Genomic DNA, 18,422 nt, shown 5'->3' on the forward strand with positions numbered 1-18,422 from the left:
AAAGCCCGGGGGAGGGCCGGGGACCTCGCCGGCCCCGGCGTCAGGGGAGCCGGGACGAGTGTAGGGCGGCGGCGGGAGCGCGCGGGGAGGTTGCCCGACGTGCGGCGACCGGGCGTGGCTGCCCGAGGGAGCCGGCCTCACCCGGGCTGGGGAGTGGTGGTTCCCCGCGCACAGTCCCCGCGGCGGGAGCTGCGGCGCCGGGAACGCGGGGCCCCGGAGAGCTACCAGGTACACGCGGCCTCAGAACAAACTTCCCAAATCTGTGCTCCCGTTGAAACAAAGTTCGTATTTCTGAAGTCCCGCCAGCCTGGGTTGGATAAACGCATGCCCTGTATTTGTTAGAAACCCCATCAGCGGACTGGTTTTTCTTCGGATTTTAGGGATCCAGCCTTCCGACTTTGTTTCTGCCACGGTCGGATTTTCCCCGGGGGCTCCATTTACTGTCATGGGTAGGACCACGCTTGGGAGGTGGCCCGGACCCTTCTTTACATTTGCCTTTTCTTCTTTTCTAGATCAGGAAGGATTTATGACTGCCTTTCCAAACTCCCAGACCTGGTGTCTGTTGGGATTGCACAGATCTCAGATGTGGTAATATGCTCTTCCACCCTTCTCTTTCTCTCTCATCCTGGTAACTTTTCACATGAGGAAACGGGAGAAAGCAGAATTCACGTGGAGTGTAAAGTGACACAGGACCTGCAAGGCAGCTGAGGAACCACCCCCAGACGCAGGAGAGGGGGCACGATTTCGTTTTTTAAAAGTTTTATTTAGTCCAAAGAATAGGATTTTAGTTAGGTCTAAAGAATAACCAATAATTTATATACCGTAAAATCCATCCCTTTTCGGTGATTTCCACGATTTTTAGTAAGTATACAGAGTTACGCAGCCATCACCACAATTCAATTTTAGGACACTTCCAGCACCCCCAAAAGGATCCCGTCTGGCCATTGGCAGCCAATCCCTTTTCCCGCCCTCAGCCCTAGGCAACACCAATGTAATTCCCGTCTCTAAAGGTTTGTTTTTTATGGATATTTCATATAAATGGAATGATACAATATGTGGCTTCTTTTACTGAGCATAATGTTTTTAAGTTTCATTCATTCTGTAACATGAATGAGTTCTTCCTTCCTTTTTATTGCTGAATAGTATTCCTATACGTTTTATGTTAGGAAGGAAACATACCACCACCACCTGGAAGCCAAATATGGTAGTGGTTTTACAACTATCCTTTCAATCTGGAATGAGTCAGTATTGCACCAGGCAGCTGCGGAGGGGCGGGCCGGCGGTGTTGATTTCATTCCCTTTACTATCTGAATGTCTTTTGGAGAGAAAGAGACTGAATAACATTTGTGGACTAGGAGGTTTTTGATTCTTATTTTCATGGCTGCCTTAAAGATTTAATCCCTCTCATGGTAGAGAGAGTTGCCCTTTTCTTAGAAACCCAGCAATGTAGCCACCACCCCTGATATTTTCCTTGGGAGAAATGTTAGGCCTTCAGGACCGTTAAAGCTGTCTTTATCATTATTGCTTGCTGCGTGTCCTCAGTCAGGTTTGGATAACCTCCTCCAATTAGGCTGGGCAAATTGTAGTGATGCTATATAATTAGGGAGAGATCACCTCCAGGAAAAAGGCTAGCACTCCACAGCTCAACCCAAATGGCTAAAAGGTACTGCTCTTCAGAACTCCCACAAGGCTCAGCCCTCCTGTGATGTAATTTCACCGAGCCATTTAGCAGAGTCAGAACTATGCAGCTATTTCCATCATTGACCCTGAGTCTGTGACTATTAAAAAATAAAGGAAATACCTCACTGAGTTTCATTGGTTGTTTACCCAAAGATACAGTTTAATTATTTTGTTTTGAAACATTTAAGAGAAGTTAGTCTTTATTTTTCTAGTTTGAAAGACTAACCATGTGGAGTGGGGATGAGATTTCTCTTTCTCACTTAGTTTGTATCTCAGGCTCACCATAAGCATATTGAGAAAAATAATATCTGAACTTAAGTGGTAGTTGCTTCTGCTGTGGAAACATCTGAAGAAGAGACGGAAAGTCAAATAAATCTGGGTACGATTGACTTAAAAAGACAAATTGTTAAAATTATAGTTTTGTATTCAACTGGGTAACATTTCAGGGTATTATACTTCTAGGATGCCTAGTTAGTTTATCCTGCTTTATATAAGAGTATTTGATATTCAAATTTTAGACTAACTCTCTGTAGAGCGTTGGATTCCTAACTGGGCTGCACAATGGAATCACCTGGGGAGCTTTAAAAAGCACTGAATCCTGGGCTTCCCCGGTGGTGCAGTGGTTGAGAGTCCGCCTGCCAATGCAGGGGATACGGGTTCGTGCCCCGGTCTGGGAAGATCCCACATGCTGCGGAGCGGCTGGGCCCGTGAGCCATGGCTGCTGAGCCTGCGCGTCCGGAGCCTGTGCTCCACAATGGGAGAGGCCACAACAGTGAGAGGCCCGCGTACCACAAAAAAAAAAAAAAAAAAAAAAAACAGTACTGAATCCTGAGTCCCACCCCAGAGATTCTAATGTAATTGGTCAGGGCCAGGGCATTAGAATTTTTTAAAGCTCTCCAGGTGATTCTAATGTATTGCCCAGAGGGCCTAATACTTAGGTCAATGTTAGAGGTTAAACGAATAATTCTAATTTTTCATTCTTCTTTCATTATCTTTTCATTAAAATTCCACCTTAAATGTGCCTACTGCGTTCCCCTGTTAAAACATGGAAGCATCTTCTGACCTGATGGCTCTTTGAAAACGATCCTTAACAGAAAGATTGTAAACTCATTTTCAAAAGCAATTTTCCGTGAGTGTAGTGTCTGATCACATTTCTAACTTTGTGCAGAATGGGCTGGCATTGGGAAGGGAGTGGGCTGCCTCTCAAACTGATACCCTAGGTGGCATCTTCAAGCTTTAGGATGAGGCTGAAAAGAGTTTCTCAAGAATAGCTGGGTTCTCTGAGTGGACTTGGCTCATTGTCTACATAGATAACCTCTAGTTTATGGGTCCCCTCCCTTCTGTTTTTATCTAGGTATGAATCTGGTGTTACCCAGAAGTTTTTATGTTTTTGTTGTTGGTATTTTGTTTTTATTTTTTAAAGGAATATCAGTCCTGTCCCACGCCCTATACCTTTAACCTCCCCTGCAAACTGTTACTTAGCTAATGCAGTGCATAGTGATTTGATTTTATTTTGGTTATGGTGATCTTAAAGTGAGTTTGTTCCCTTTTAGGAAGTGTATGTTTGTCCTGCAGTATCCCATAAGTCTCTATGGTTAGTTATAGAGCATTAGCAGTTTGTAAACTCCTATCACCTATGTTATTTGACCCACATTGATGTTTATTTTGTATCCATTTTTCCTGCTCGATTCCTTTCCATTGTTCACATGTGATACTAAGCAAGTATGTACATCTAGCCTTTCAGTTTTTGATGATTTCTAGCAATAGAATAAATGTTCACAGCCTCTGAGGAGTGAATATTAAAAAGTTGACTCAGAGATAGCCTTATGACCACGAGCAATCACTTCCTTTTTCTGGCCCTTAGTTGCCTTTCCTATAAAGTCAAGGAGACTAGACCAAGTGATTGGAAGGGACCTCTGACTGGCTGAATTCTGTGGCTGGGCAGTTGCTCCCTGGGCACATATAGCCTTCAAGGGCTGTGCTGTTTCTGGGGTTTGGAAACCTTAGGAAACACTGACTGTGCCAACTACCTCCCAGCACTCATCCCTTCTTATGGAAGGTCTCTTGCTATTCACCTCTCACTGCTAAACCGTGGCCTGGATCATGTTTGCCCCTTATTTACCAAGAAGTAATGGATGTCACATTGCCACCAGAATGCCACCGGAATGCCTTCCTAAGCGAGGAAAGCTGTGACAGGGAACATAAATTCATTGTATAGGCCCAGCACACGTCCCATGCAAGCTCCTGAAGGTGAAGGATCTTTCTCTCATGTTCATCACTGCACCTCTAGTCCCCAGTGAAGTGTCTAGCACATAATAGGTACTCAAGAAATATTTGTTAAATGAATGAGTCAATCCCATTGTCTTGTCATTTGCGATATTGTTTTTTAAAAAGTTAACTTTTGAACAGTTTTAGGTTTATAGAAACATCGATAAGACTAGAGTTCCCATATACCCCACATCCAGTTTCCCCTGTTAACATCTTACATTCGTATGGCACAGTTGTCACAATTCATGAACCAATACTGACACATTCTTAAAAATAAATTTATTTATTTATTTTTGGCTGCATTGGGTCTTCGTTGCAGTGCACGGGCTTCTCGTTGCGGTGGCTGCTCTCGTTGCGGAGCAGGGGCTCTAGGCACACAGGCTTCAGTATTTGTGGCATGTGAGTTCAGTAGTTGTGACGCACAGGCTTAGTTGCTCCATGGCATGTGGGATCTTCGCAGACCAGGGATCGAACCTGTGTCCCCTGCACTGGCAGGCGGATTCTTAGCCACTGCACCACCAGGGAAGTCCCAATACTGACACATTAACTAAAGTCCATATTTTCCGCAGATTTCCTTAGTGTTTACCTAATACCCTTTTTCTCTTCCAGGATCCTATCCAGGATACTGCATAACATTTAGTCAGCATGTCTTCTTGGACTCCTCTGCACTGTGACACTTTCTCAAATGTTCCTTGTTCTGATGACCTTGAGAGTTTTTTAAAAAAATTATTTATTTTATTTATTTATTTTTGGCTGCATTGGGTCTTGGTTTCTGCACATGGGCTTTCTCTAGCTGCGGCAAGCAGGGGATACTCTTCATTGCGGTGCACGGGCCTCTCACTGCAGTGTCTTCTCTTGTTGCAGAGCACAGGCTCTAGGCATGCGGGCTTCAGTAGTTGTGGCACGTGGGCTCAGTAGTTGTGGCATGCAGGCTCTAGAGCACAAGCTCAGTAGTTGTGGCACATGGACTTAGTTGCTCCACAGCATGTGGCATCTTCCCAGACCAGAGCTCAAACCCGTGTCCCTTGCGTTGGCAGGCGGATTCTTAACCACTGCACCACCAGGGAAGCCCACCTTGACAGTTTTGAAGAGTACTAGTCAGGTATTTTGTACAGTGTCCCCCAGTTGGGATTTGTCTGATGTTTTTCTCATCATTAGACTGGGGTTATGTGTTTTGGGAAGGAGGACCACAGAGGTAATGTAACACATCACATCAAGGGCACCTACTATCAACATGACTCATTACTGTTGATGTTGACCTTGGTCACCTGGCTGAGGAGTGTTTGTCAGGTTTCTCTACTGTAAAGTTGCTCTTTTGTTCCCCGTTTCCATGTTGTCCTCTTTGGAAGGATGTCACTATGTGTAGCCCACACTTAAGCAGTAGGGAGTTAAATTCAACCTCCTTGAGGCCAGAGTAGCTTACATAAATTATTGGGAATTCTCCTGCAAGGAAGATTTGTCTCTTCTCCCCTGTTTATTTCTATACTGTTTGTTTTTTATCTATGGCACTTCTTCTCCAAAAGGCTGTAAGCTCCTAGAAGGCGGAGACCATTCCATGTGCTCCTCTATGTTCCCAATGACTTGCACGATGCTTTGGAGTACAGACTAGATGCTCAGTCAACAGTGTAAAGCGTGGTCCATAGCTTCCAGTCCTGGGAATTTTCTGCTGATGGCTTATCCTTCTTTCTCACTGTGAGATTTGGGCCAGAAAGTTGCATATTTGGTTCTCAGCAAAGGTATAATCAAAATGCTAAAATAATAGTGATCCTGACACTGTAACAAGCTCTTTATATGTGTTATCATAGAATCTTTGTAACACACCTGGGAGGTGGAGATCATCCTAATTTCATAAATGAAGATACTAATGCCCAGGTTTATTAGAAGACATGTCCCAAGTCACACAGGTAGAAAGCAGAGCCAAATCGGGGTCTCTAAAGCCCATGCCTTTAACCACCAGATTATACCGTCTTTTCCCTCGTAATAGCCAAATAAAGCCACATGGAAACGTTTGAATAAATGCCAGAAAGTGAGGGAAATGACAAGGACTATAAGAATATGGAAAAGGAAGAAATAAATCCTTTAATGGAAGTGCCTGGTAACATCTTCCAGGAATGTGTGGCCCTTGAAATCTGCTATAAAATTAGTACATCCTCAGAGAAATGCATAATTGGTAGGTTAGCATAACAAAATAATTAGAAAATATTATTATGCATTCCAAACACAACACAACAGGTTCGGCTCATACTATTAACATTCAAGTCAAATAATAATTTCTTTTTTTAATAAATTTATTTATTTTTTAGCTGCGTCGGGGCTTCGTTGCTGTGCGCGGGCTTTCTCTAGTTGCGGCGAGTGGGGGCTACTCTTCCATGCGGTGCGCGGGCTTCTCATTGCAGTGGCTTCTCTTGTTGCAGAGCACGGGCTCTAGGCGTGCCGGCTTCAGTAGTTGTGGCACATGGCTTAGTTGCTCCATGGCATATGGGATCTTCCCAGACCAGGGATTGAACCCGTGTCCCCTGCATTGGCAGGCAGATTCTTAACCACTGCACCACCAGGGAAGTCCCTTCAGCTGTTTTTAGATTGAGTTATTTAAGATCAATAGTTTTTTAATTGTAATAAAAGCTGTTACATGACTATAGCTAATTCAAATTATTATGCATTAGGCCCAAGAGTTGCATTTGGGGTTGTGGTTTTCTTCCTTAAAAAAAATTGTTATGAAAATTTTCAAACATATGCAAAAAGTAGATAAAATATTACAGTGAATCCATCTATTAACCAGTTTGAACAATGATCAATTTATGACCTGTTTTGTTTTTTCCATGTCCTTACCCCTGATTATTTTGAAGAAATCTCAGACATTATAATCTTGAATTTCTAAAGATCTTTCTGTAAGAACTCTCTTTTTAAATATAACAATATTAATATTATCATACCTAAAAAATTAATAATTCTTTAACAATTAGCCACTTAGGGTTTATATTGCTTCAGTTTTCTTACAAATTTTATATTTAAATGGATCATTTGCTGAATGAAGATAAAAATAAGGTTTGTACATTATAATTATTTGATGCGTCTCTTAAATCTCTTTTGATATTTAGGTTCTCCATCTTTCTTTTAAAATTTTCTTTCTTTATCTGTTTGCGTTTTATTGAAAAATTCAGATAATTTTCTGCAGCTTTCCTCATGGTTTGTATTTTGCTGATTGTATCTCCACGGTGTCATTAAGCATGTTCTGCTGTCCCCTGTATTTCTTATAAATTTCGGAATTAGCTATAGAGGCTTGATCAAATCAGGTAATTTTGTTGTTGTTCTTGTTGCTGTATGTATGTGTACTACTTTATAGATGGCACTTTGTACTTTTTTTCCCCTCCAAGTGAATCAGATTAAATTTATTTAAGTCAATGACTGCCAAATTTATCCAACCATAGGACTCTTTCAAAAATAACAAATAAAATCTCTTGGGACTTTATTGCTAATATTTAATAAGCAGTCGTCAAGTGGGTAAGAGGATCATTTATATTCTGTAGGACAGGCAGTTTGTATTTTAAAACATCAGAGATACAATGTTTCCTTTTGTGATGTTATCAGCCATTGGTAAGCATTGTCTTAATCCATTAATTTAGTGGACCTTACAAAGTGGTGATATTCTTAATTTTAGCATTCCTTCTTCATTTATAATGTGGAGTACTTCTAAAATGAGAATCCTCTCTTTTTTTTTTTTTTATCCCGAGATACAGATCTTATGGGAAAGGCAAGATAAATGCTTCATTTTTTTTTAACATCTTTATTGGAGTAAAATTGCTTTACAATGGTGTGATAGTTTCTGCTTTATAACAGAGTGAATCAGCTATACATATACATATATCCCCATATCTCCTCTCTCTTGCATCTCCCTCCCACCCTCCCTATCCCACCCCTCTAGGTGGTCACAAAGCAACGAGCTGATCACCATGTGCTATGCTGCTGCTTCCCACTAGCTATCTATTTTACATTTGGTAGTATATATAAGTCCATGCCACTCTCTCACTTTGTCCCAGCTTACCATTCCCCCTCCCCGTGTCCTCAAGTCCATTCTCTATGTCTGCATCTTTATTCCTGTACTCCCCCTAGGTTCTTCAGAACCACTTTTTTTTTTTTTTAGATTCCATATAGCATATGGTATTTGTTTTTCTCTTTCTGACTCATTTCACTCTATAAGACAGACTTCAGGTCCATCCGACTCGCTATAAATAACTCAATTTTGTTTCTTTTTATGGCTGAGTAATATTCCATTGCATATATATGCCACATCTTCTTTATCCATTCATCTGTCAATGGACACTTAGGTTGCTTCCATATCCTGGCTGTTGTAAATAGTGCTGCAATGAACATTGTGGTACATGTCTTTTTATGAATTATGGTTTTCTCAGGGTATATGCCCAGTAGTGGGATTGCTGGGTCGTATGGTAGTTCTATTTTTACTTTTTTAAGGAACCTCCATACTGTTCTCCATAGGGCTGTATCAATTGACATTCCCACCAACAGTGTGAGAGGGTTCCCTTTTCTCCACACCCTCTCCAGCATTTATTGTTTGTAGACTTCTAGATGATGGCCATTCTGACTGGTGTGAGGTGATACCTCATTGTAGTTTTGATTTGCATTTCTCTAATGATTAGTGATGAGCATCCTTTCATGTGTTTGTGGATAATCTGTATATCTTCTTTGGAGAAATGTCTATTTAGGTCTTCTGCCCATTTTTGGATTGGGTTGTTTTTTTTCTGTTATTCAGCTGCATGAGCTGCTTGTAAATTTTGAATATTAATCCTTTGTCAGTTGCTTCATTTGCAAATATTTTCTCCCATTCTGAGGGTTGTCTTTTTGTCTTGTTTATGGTTTCCTTTGCTGTGCAAAAGCTTTGAAGTTTCATTAGGTCCCATTTGTTTATTTTTATTTTATTTCCATTTCTCTAGGAGGTGGGTCAAAAAGGATCTTGCTGTGATTTATGTCATAGAGTGTTCTGCCTATGTTTTCTTCTAAGAGTTTGATAGTTTCTGGCCTTCCATTTAGGTCTTTAATCCATTTTGAGCTTATTTTTGTGTATGGTATTAGGGAGTGTTCTAATCTCATACTTTTACATGTGCCTGTCCAGTTTTCCCAGCACCACTTATTTAAGAGGCTGTCTTTTCTCCACTGTATATTCCTGCCTCCTTTATCAAAGATAAGGTGACCATATGTGCGTGGGTTTATCTCTGGGCTTTCTATCCTCTTCCACTGATTTATATTTCTGTTTTTGTGCCAGGACCATACTGTCTTGATTACTGTAGTTTTGTAGTATAGTCTGAAGTCAGGGAGCCTGATTCTTCCACCTCCATTTTTCTTTCTCAATATTGCTTTGGCTATTCAGGGTGTTTTGTGTTTCTATACAAATTGTGAAATTTTTTGTTCTAATTCTGTGAAAAATGCCAGTGGTAGTTTGATAGGGATTGCATTGAATCTGTAGATTGCTTTGGGTAGTAGAGTCATTTTCACTACGTTGATTCTTCCAATCCAAGAACGTGGTATATCTCTCCATCTATTTGTATCATCTTTAATTTCTTTCATCAGTGTCTTATAATTTTCTGCATACAGGTCTTTTGTCTCCTTATGTAGGTTTATTCCTAGATGTTTTATTCTTTTTGTTGCAATGGTAAATGGGAGAGTTTTCTTAATTTCACTTTCAGATTTTTCATCATTAGTGTATAGGAATACCAGAGATTTCTGTGTATTAATTTTGTATCCTGCTACTTTACCAAATTCACTGATTAGCTCTAGTAGTTTTCTGGTAGCATCTTTAGGATTCTCTATGTATAGTATCATGTCATCTGCAAACAGTGACAGCTTTACTTCTTCTTTTCCGATTTGGATTCCTTTTATTATTTCCTTTTCTTCTCTGATTGCTGTGGCTAAAACTTCCAAAACTATGTTAAATAAGGGTGGTGAGAGTGGGCAACCTTGTCTTGTTCCTGATCTTAGTGGAAATGGTTTCAGTTTTTCACCATTGAGGACGAGGTTGGCTGTGGGTTTGTCATATATGGCCTTTGTTATGTTGAGGAATTCCCTCTATGCCTACTTTCTGCAGGGTTTTTATCAGAAACGGGTGTTGAATTTTTTGAAAGCTTTCTCTGCATCTATTGAGTTGATCATATGGTTTTTCTCCTTCAATTTGTTAATACGGTGTATCACATGATTGATTTGTGTATATTGAAGAATCCTTTGCATTCCTGGGATAAACCCCACTTGATCATGGTGTATGATCATTGTAATGTGTTGTTGGATTCTGTTTGCTAGTATTTTGTTGAGGATTTTTGCATCTATGTTCATCAGTGATATTGGCCTATAGTTTTCTTTCTTTGTGACATCTTTGTCTGTTTTTGGTATCAGGGTGATGGTGGCCTCGTAGAATGAGTTTGGGAGTATTCCTCCCTCTGCTATATTTTGGAAGAGTTTGAGAAGGATAGGTGTTAGCTCTTCTCTAAATGTTTGATAGAATTCGCCTGTGAATCCATCTGGTCCTGGGCTTTTGTTTGTTCGAAGATTTTTAATCACATTCTCAATTTCAGTGCTTGTGATTGGTCTGTTTATATTTCCTTTTTCTTCCTGGTTCAGTCTTGGAAGGTTGTGCTTTTCTAAGAATTTGTCCATTTCTTCCAGGTTGTCCACTTTACTGGCATATAGTTGCTTGTAGCAATCTCTTATGATCCTTTGTATTTCTGTACTGTCAGTTGTTACTTCTCCGTTTTCATTTCTAATTCAGTTGATTTGAGTCTTCTCCCTTTTTTCTTGATGAGTTTGGCTAATGGTTTATGAATTTTGTTTATCTTCTCAAAGAACCAGCTTTTAGTTTTACTGATCATTGCTATCATTTCCTTCATTTCTTTTTCATTTATTTCTATTTTGATCTTTATGATTTCTTTCCTTTGTAGTTTATTTGTTTTTCTTTCTCTAATTGCTTTAGGTGTAGAGTTAAGTTGTTTATTTGAGATTTTTCTTGTTACTTGAGGTAGGATTGTATTGCCATTAACTTCCCTCTTAGAACTGCTTTTGCTGCATCCCCTAGGTTTTGGATTGTCGTGTTTTCATTGTCATTTGTTTCTAAATATTTTTTGATTTCCTCTTTGGTTTCTTCAATGATCTCTTGGTTATTAATTAGTGTATTGTTTATCCTCCATGTGTTTGTATTTTTTACACATTTTTTTCCTGTAATTGATATCTAGTCTCATAGCATTGTGGTCAGAAAAGGTACTTGATACGATTTCAGTTTTCTTAAATTTACCAAGCCTTGATATGTGACCCAAGATATGATCTATCCTGGAGAATGTTGCATGAGCACTTGAGAAGAAAGTGTATTCTGTTGTTTTTGGATGAAATGTCCTATAAATAGCAATGAATTCCATTTTGTTTAATGTCTCATTTAAAGCTTGTGTTTCCTTATTTATTTTCATTTTAGATGATCTGTCTATTGGAGAAATTGGGGTGTTAAAGTCCCCTACTATGATTGTGTTACTGTCTATTTCCCCTTTTATGGCTGTTAGCATTTGCCTTATGTATTGAGGTGCTCCCATGTTGGGTGCATAAATATTTACAATTGTTATATCTTCTTGGATTTATCCCTTGATCATTATGTAGAGTCCTTCTTTGTCTCTTGTAATAGTCTTTATTTTAACGTCTCTTTTGTCTGATATGAGTATTGCTACTCCAGCTTTCTTTTGATTTCCAATTACATGGAATATCTTTTTCCATTCCCTCACTTTCAGTCTGTATGTGTCCCTAGGTCTGAAGCGGGTCTCTTGTAGACAGCATATATACAGGTCTTCTTTTTGTATCTATTCAGCCAGTCTATGTCTTTTGGTTGGAGCATTTAATCCATTTACATTTAAGGTAATTATGGATATGTATGTTCCTATTACCATTTTCTTAATTGTTTTGGGTTTGTTATTGTAGGTCTTTCCCTTCTCTTGTGTCTCCCGCCTAGAGAAGTTCCTTTAGTATTTGTTGTAAAGCTGGGTTCGTGGTGCTGAATTCTCTTAGCTTTTGCTTGTTTGTAAAGGTTTTAATTTCTCCGTCGAATCTGGATGAGATCCTTGCTGGGTAGAGTAATCTTGGTTGTAGGTTTTTCCCTTTTATCATTTTAAATATGTCCTGCCACTCCCTTCTGGTTTGCAGAGTTTCTGCTGAAAGTTCAGCTGTTAACCTTATGGGGATTCCCTTGTGTGTTATTTGTTGTTTTTCCCTTGCTGCTTTAAATATTTTTTCTTTGTATTTAATTTTTGATAGTTTGATTAATATGTGTCTTGGCATGTTTCTCCTTGGATTTATCCTGTATGGGACTCTCTGCACTAAATGCTTCATTTTTTTTTTTTTTTTTTTTTTTGCGGTACGTGGGCCTCTCACTGTTGTGGCCTCTCCTGTTGCGGAGCACAGGCTCTGGACACACAGGCTCAGCGGCCATGGCTCACAGGCCCAGCCACTCCGCGGCATGTGGGGTCTTCCTGGACCGGGGCACGACCTGTGTCCCCTGCATCAGCAGGCGGACCCTCAACCACTGCGCCACCAGGGAAGCCCTAAATGCTTCATTTTTACACTTTATTTGCCAATTCAAAATAATAGACTGACAGAGACTGGGGAGCAGGAGGAAAGGGGAGTTAGTGTTTAATGGGTATAGAGTTTCAATTTGGGAAGGTGAGAAAGTTCTGGAAATCGATAGTGGTGATGGTTGCTTAATAATGTGAATGTAAGTTAATGCCATGGGTAAAATGGGAGCATTTTATGTTATGTGTATTTTACTTTAATAATTTTTTAAAAAATTTTATTTGTTTATATATTTGTTTTTGGCTGTGTTGGGTCTTCATTGCTGCATGTGGGCTTTCTGTAGTTGTAGCGAGCAGGGGCAACTCTTTGTTGTGCGTGGGCTCTAGACATGCGGGCTTCAGTAGTTGTGGCACACGGGCTCAGTAGTTGTGGCACATGGGGTATAGAGCACAGGCTCAGTAGTTGTGGCACACGGGCTTTGCTGCTCCGCGGCATGTGGGATCTTCCCAGACCAGGGCTCGAACCCGTGTCTCCTGCATTGGCAGATGGATTCTTAACCACTGTGTCACCAGGGAAGCCCTATTATTATTTTTTTTTTTTGCGGTACGCAGGCCTCTCACTGCTGTGGCCTCTCCCGTTGCAGAGCACAGGCTCTGGACACGCAGGCTCAGCAGCCATGGCTCATGGGCCCAGCCGCTCCGTGGCATGTGGGATCTTCCTGGACCGGGGCACGAACCCGTGTCCCCCACATCGGCAGGTGGACTCCCAACCAGTGCTCCCCCAGGGAAGCCCATGGGAAGCCCTATTTTAATAAATTTTTTAAAAAATATTTATTTATTTATTTGGTTGCGCTTGCTCTTAGTTGTGGCAGGCAGGCTCTTTTTTTTCTCTTTTCACTGATGAAAAATATTTTTAATAATAACAAAGACCTGATCATCTATGTTACAATCATATAATTATCATGTATCAAGGAAACAGAAGCAGGTTTGGGGGAATGTTGAAAGAACCAAATAATAGTGTCAACAACAACAAATAACTCAGAAGTTACATAAGTTGGGTTGAAAGCCACATGCACAAACTGGACTATTGTCTTAAGTTTTAAATGAAATTGGGGGCTGTTCCAGTTCCTGTCAGGCTGACAAACTAGTAGGGGCTGCCAGCTCTTCCCCCAGCGGCAGGCTCTTTAGTTGAGGCCCGCCTGCTCCTTTGTTGCAGAAGGCAGCCTCCTTAGTTGTGTCTCACTGGCTCCTTCGTTTTGGCACCTGAGCACCTAGGTTGTGGCATGCAGACTCCTAGTTGTAGCATGCCTGTGGGATCTAGTTACCTGATCAGATATCAAACCCGGGCCCCCTGCATTGGGAGCATAGAATCTTATCCACTGTGCCACCAGGGAAGTCCCTGTAATAGGGTTTTTTTTAAACATTGGTTGGTTTCCGTACACCTTCTAAAGGTGACTGAGTTTGTTTGTTCTTGTCTTTTTTGTTTAAGTGTTATTAAGAACTCATGTATTTTAGCATATTTAATGTGTTTCAGTCTGTTGTATTATAGTTATTATCCTCATTCATGCTCAAATTGGTACATTTTTGATCTGTGACACCTTTTCTAGTTTGCTTCTGAGTCCTTTTGACATTGACTCTAGTAGTTTTTGATAGCTTCCTTCCTCTCTTGTATGACAATATGTTCCAGGCTCATCATGAAAATTTCCTGCCCAAGACGTGGAATTAACTAGTTCACCAAGGAACTCTGGTTCATTTTAATGGGAAATAGTATTTAGAGATTATAATCTAGGTGCTAAGCATGCTCATTGATACTGAGTTGGTCATCGTTTCTAGGCCTTTTTTAGTGGACAGAGATAGGGATAGTTATTATTTTCTTTCTAAATGACTTGGTAAACCAAGTATCCATGGTTTCATGTGGGTACTTCCAATTCCAACTCAGGACCATAGGGTGTTTACTTAAACTCATTCATTTTTACTTCTTTGTTATTTTTCAAACATACTTAAAAATCTCAATTCTCCAGAGATATCAGCCTATAACCTTATGAGGATTCCCTAATATAAGAGTCTTTGTTCTTCTCTTGCTGCCTTTAGAAATCTCTCTTTATCTTTAAATTTTGCCATTTTAATTATGATATGTCTGGGTGTGGGTCTCTTTGGGTTCATCTTGTTTGGGACCCTCTGTGCTTCCTGAATATCTGTTCCCTTCTTCAGGTTTGGAAGTTTTCAGCCATAATTTCTTCAAATACAGTTTCAATCCCTTTCTCTATTTCTTCTCCTTCTGGAACCCCTATAATGCGAATGTTGGAACAACTTAATATTATTCCAGAGATCTCTTAGATTGCTTTCATTTCTAAAAATTTGTTTTTCTTTTTGCTGTTCTGATTGGGTGATTCCCATTATTCTATCTTCCAGATCACTTATGTGTTCTTCTGTATCACTTTGTCTGCTATTCATTCTTTCTAGCGTGTTTTTATTCCAGCTACTGTATAAAATAGATAAGCAGGGACTTCCCTGGCAGTCCAGTGGTTAAGACTTCACCCTTTCACCACAGGGTGTGCAGGTTCAATCCCTGGTCAGGGAACTAAGATCCCACATGCCACATGGCATGGTCAAAATGTAATAAAAATTTTAAAAATTGAAAAAAAAAAGATAAGGATATATTGTATATATATTGTATAGCACAGGGAATTATAGCCATTATCTTGTAATAACTTTTAATGGAGTATGATCTGTAAAAATACTGAATCACTATGCTGTACACCTGAAACTAATATTGTAAATCAACTATACTTCAATTAAAACTATCAATTCTCCATAGTGAGAGGCCCGCACACTGCAATGAAGAGTGGCCCCCACTTGCCACAACTAGATAAAGCCCTCGCATAGAAATGAAGGCCCAACACAGCCCACAATAAATAAATAAATTAATTAATTAAAAAAAGAAAAATCTCAATTCTCAGTGGCACTACTTGAATTATTAATTTGATTTATCTCACAGTACCTGAAAGCAATTTCAGAATAATTATACTCTACATATACAATTCATGATTGCTTTTTGATTGGTGCAATCATTATCTCAGGCATGATGGAAGTCAACTAGTTTTGAACAAGTTGTGAACAGATAAACAAAAACCCAGAAAAAACTATGTGACATATAAAGCTGTATATCTGTGTGTAATATTAAGCTTAAAGGAGATCCATAAGACTTTAATAAATGGATAGAAGCAGATACCTACTCCCCTTATGCTAGCATGGCATATTTCTGTGGCTTATGAGAAGCACAAACTACTGTAAAAAGGTGAAGTGTAAGAAGTGCTGAGTATTAAGTCTGTTAAATCAGCTCTCTGAATTGGGGTTTCAGAAAATGATTTGACTGTTTTCTCAATTCTCTCGAGGATGGTATATAGCAAGTTCCTGTCTAGATGCAAAGGAGAGAAATCAGTTCATTATCTAGATGGATGCTTTAGGTTAATTAGGGCTCGGGAATGGATTGGGAAGGGCTGCTTTAGATTATTCTGGTAAATTTGAATCCCTTTTGCAGAAGCTGTTTAAGATTAAAGGGACATTTGTTAGCCTAACTTATTCCTACAAAGGCTAAAGAAATTTATCTACTGTTCCTATTTGCTCTTTGGGGCAACAAGTTTTTCCCTCTGTTTAAAAATTTGTTTTGGATTGTGGCATAATTGGGATAACGATTTCTGTACTCAGTGATGTTTGTCTGCTTGGACTTGAAGGTGACTGAATTTAAATAATTCAACTGTGGTGTGTTAATCACACATAACTACATTTGACAGGCTGGAATTTTTCTGTTTGGCATTTGCTTGTTTGTGTTGTAATTTTTTTCATTGACCTCTTTCTTTCAGTCATTTCGGTAGTAATGTTGGCTTTATTTTTATTTTTAAAATTTGTTTTTGTGTTGCCACTTTTGCCTCCCTCATTGTAGTGGGCATGAATGAAGAAGATGGACCCAATCCCCTCAGAGAGGAAAACATGTCACCTCAGATATTAAATAAGACTCAGACTTTAAATGTACTCAGAATGCTGATAATATGGAAGTGAAAAATGTGAGAAATATTGTGTTTACTTTCATCTTCCCTTTGAGAAATAACTGTTTTTCTAGGTACAGTAGCTCTTTAAGACTCTGGTTTCCCATTTGGAAGCATAGATTGATGGAACTGAGGCATTAGAGAGTACCTAGTTTAATTCCCTCATTTTACAAATTAGGAAACAGATCAGGAGAAGCTGAATGAGGTGCCTAAGACCAGATAACCAGTTACTGGTAAAATCAGAACTATCCCAAGTCTCCTGGGCACTTTCTAGGGTGCCACACTGCCTTCCACAGAACTTAAAGCTCCATCACTGTCCTGAACACAGCACCAAAGACTGCTGATGATTGACAAACCTGAGCGCAAGCTTTGTGGGCAGATCAAGAGACATAAAATATAAAGCAGGGCGCTTTTGGTAGATGATGAATTTTTTGTGTCATAGTACTCTAAAAAGATGACAACATAATGGGACATTTGCTACTTGGGGAGCACCTCTCAGTCCACAGAAATAACATGTTCACAATTGGTATATTTTGTATTGGGAGACAGAAAGTACATGAAATGTCTCCCTTCTCCTGCACGGTGCCAAGGAACTGGTTTCTTTCTCACAGGGACAAGAATGGCTACTGTCTGTTGCTGCCTTCTCAGTCTCTGAACACTCATGTTGTCAACAACGTTAACTGAGTGCCTTCAGGGGCAGGTGCCGTGCTGGATGCTGGGGAAACAAAGAGGAATGCAACAAAATCCTGCCGTCAAAGAATGCACCATCCACTGCAAAGGAAGGAATAACTGGATACTTCTGTTAGTCGGGAATGCTTAGCAGCTCTCATTCCCAGGGCTTTCGCTCTTATATCTGCTCATGTGCAGCCTATTTCTATTCTTTTTTGTTTGTTTGTTTGTTTGTGGTACGCGGGCCTCTCACTGTTGTGGCCTCTCCCGTTGCGGAGCACAGGCTGCGGACGTGGAGGCTCAGCGGCCATGGCTCATGGGCCTAGCCGCTCCGTGGCATGTGGGATCTTCCCGGACCGGGGCACGAACCCGTGTCCCCTGCATCGGCAGGCGGACTCCCAACCACTGTGCCACCAGGGAAGCCCTATTTCTATTCTTCTTGTCCTTAGTGGACTGGGAATACATATCTTTGCAGACTGTTATTAATTTATCTATTTTTGTTTTCTCAGGGGTGACGTTTTCTTTCTTGTTTTTACTTTGTTATTATTTGAGGGATGTTTGTTTGTTTTTACTTTCCTGCCCTTCTGTAATCTTTGTAGCTCTCCTCTTTCATGTCTGCTGTGCGCATACTGTATGCTGTGTGTGCGCTGGGTAACTTGTAAAACACTGTGCCGCACAGTTATGTGGTAGACGTAAGACCTGTGTCCACCTAGGAGAAGTAACCCAAAAGGGCTGTTTTGACGAATGATCCTTGAACTCATAAGTATTTCCATGGAAACAGTGGGGTTTGAGTTAGAAGTCGGAGGAGATGCTTTATAGTGTGCAGAGTGTAAATAACATCATTTTAATGTTTTAAAGTACTTTCACATCTATTATTTCTTTATCCTTTCTCCAGTCCTATGAATTACAAGGACAAGTATGAGTATCTGTACTTGGCAGGTAAGAAAAATGCAGCACTAAGAAATTGTGCTATATAAAAGATACATAAGATGGTAGAATGGGGCCATGCTGAGAGATTAGCTACCTAGACTTAGTGCATGTTTCTCTACTGGTTTCTATTTCTCTGATGTTTTTATGAAACCATGTAATGCTGACTGTACTGTGATAGAGGAGGAAAGGGCTGACATGTCGAACCTATCAGTCATTTTGACTCTCTGGCTCACTCCCCTTCTCAGAGTCTGCTGATACACCCTCTCCTGTGTGTACAGCAGAC

The sequence above is a fragment of the Stenella coeruleoalba genome, assembly GCF_951394435.1.
Source record: "Stenella coeruleoalba genome assembly, chromosome: 2".
Lineage (NCBI taxonomy): Eukaryota > Metazoa > Chordata > Mammalia > Artiodactyla > Delphinidae > Stenella > Stenella coeruleoalba.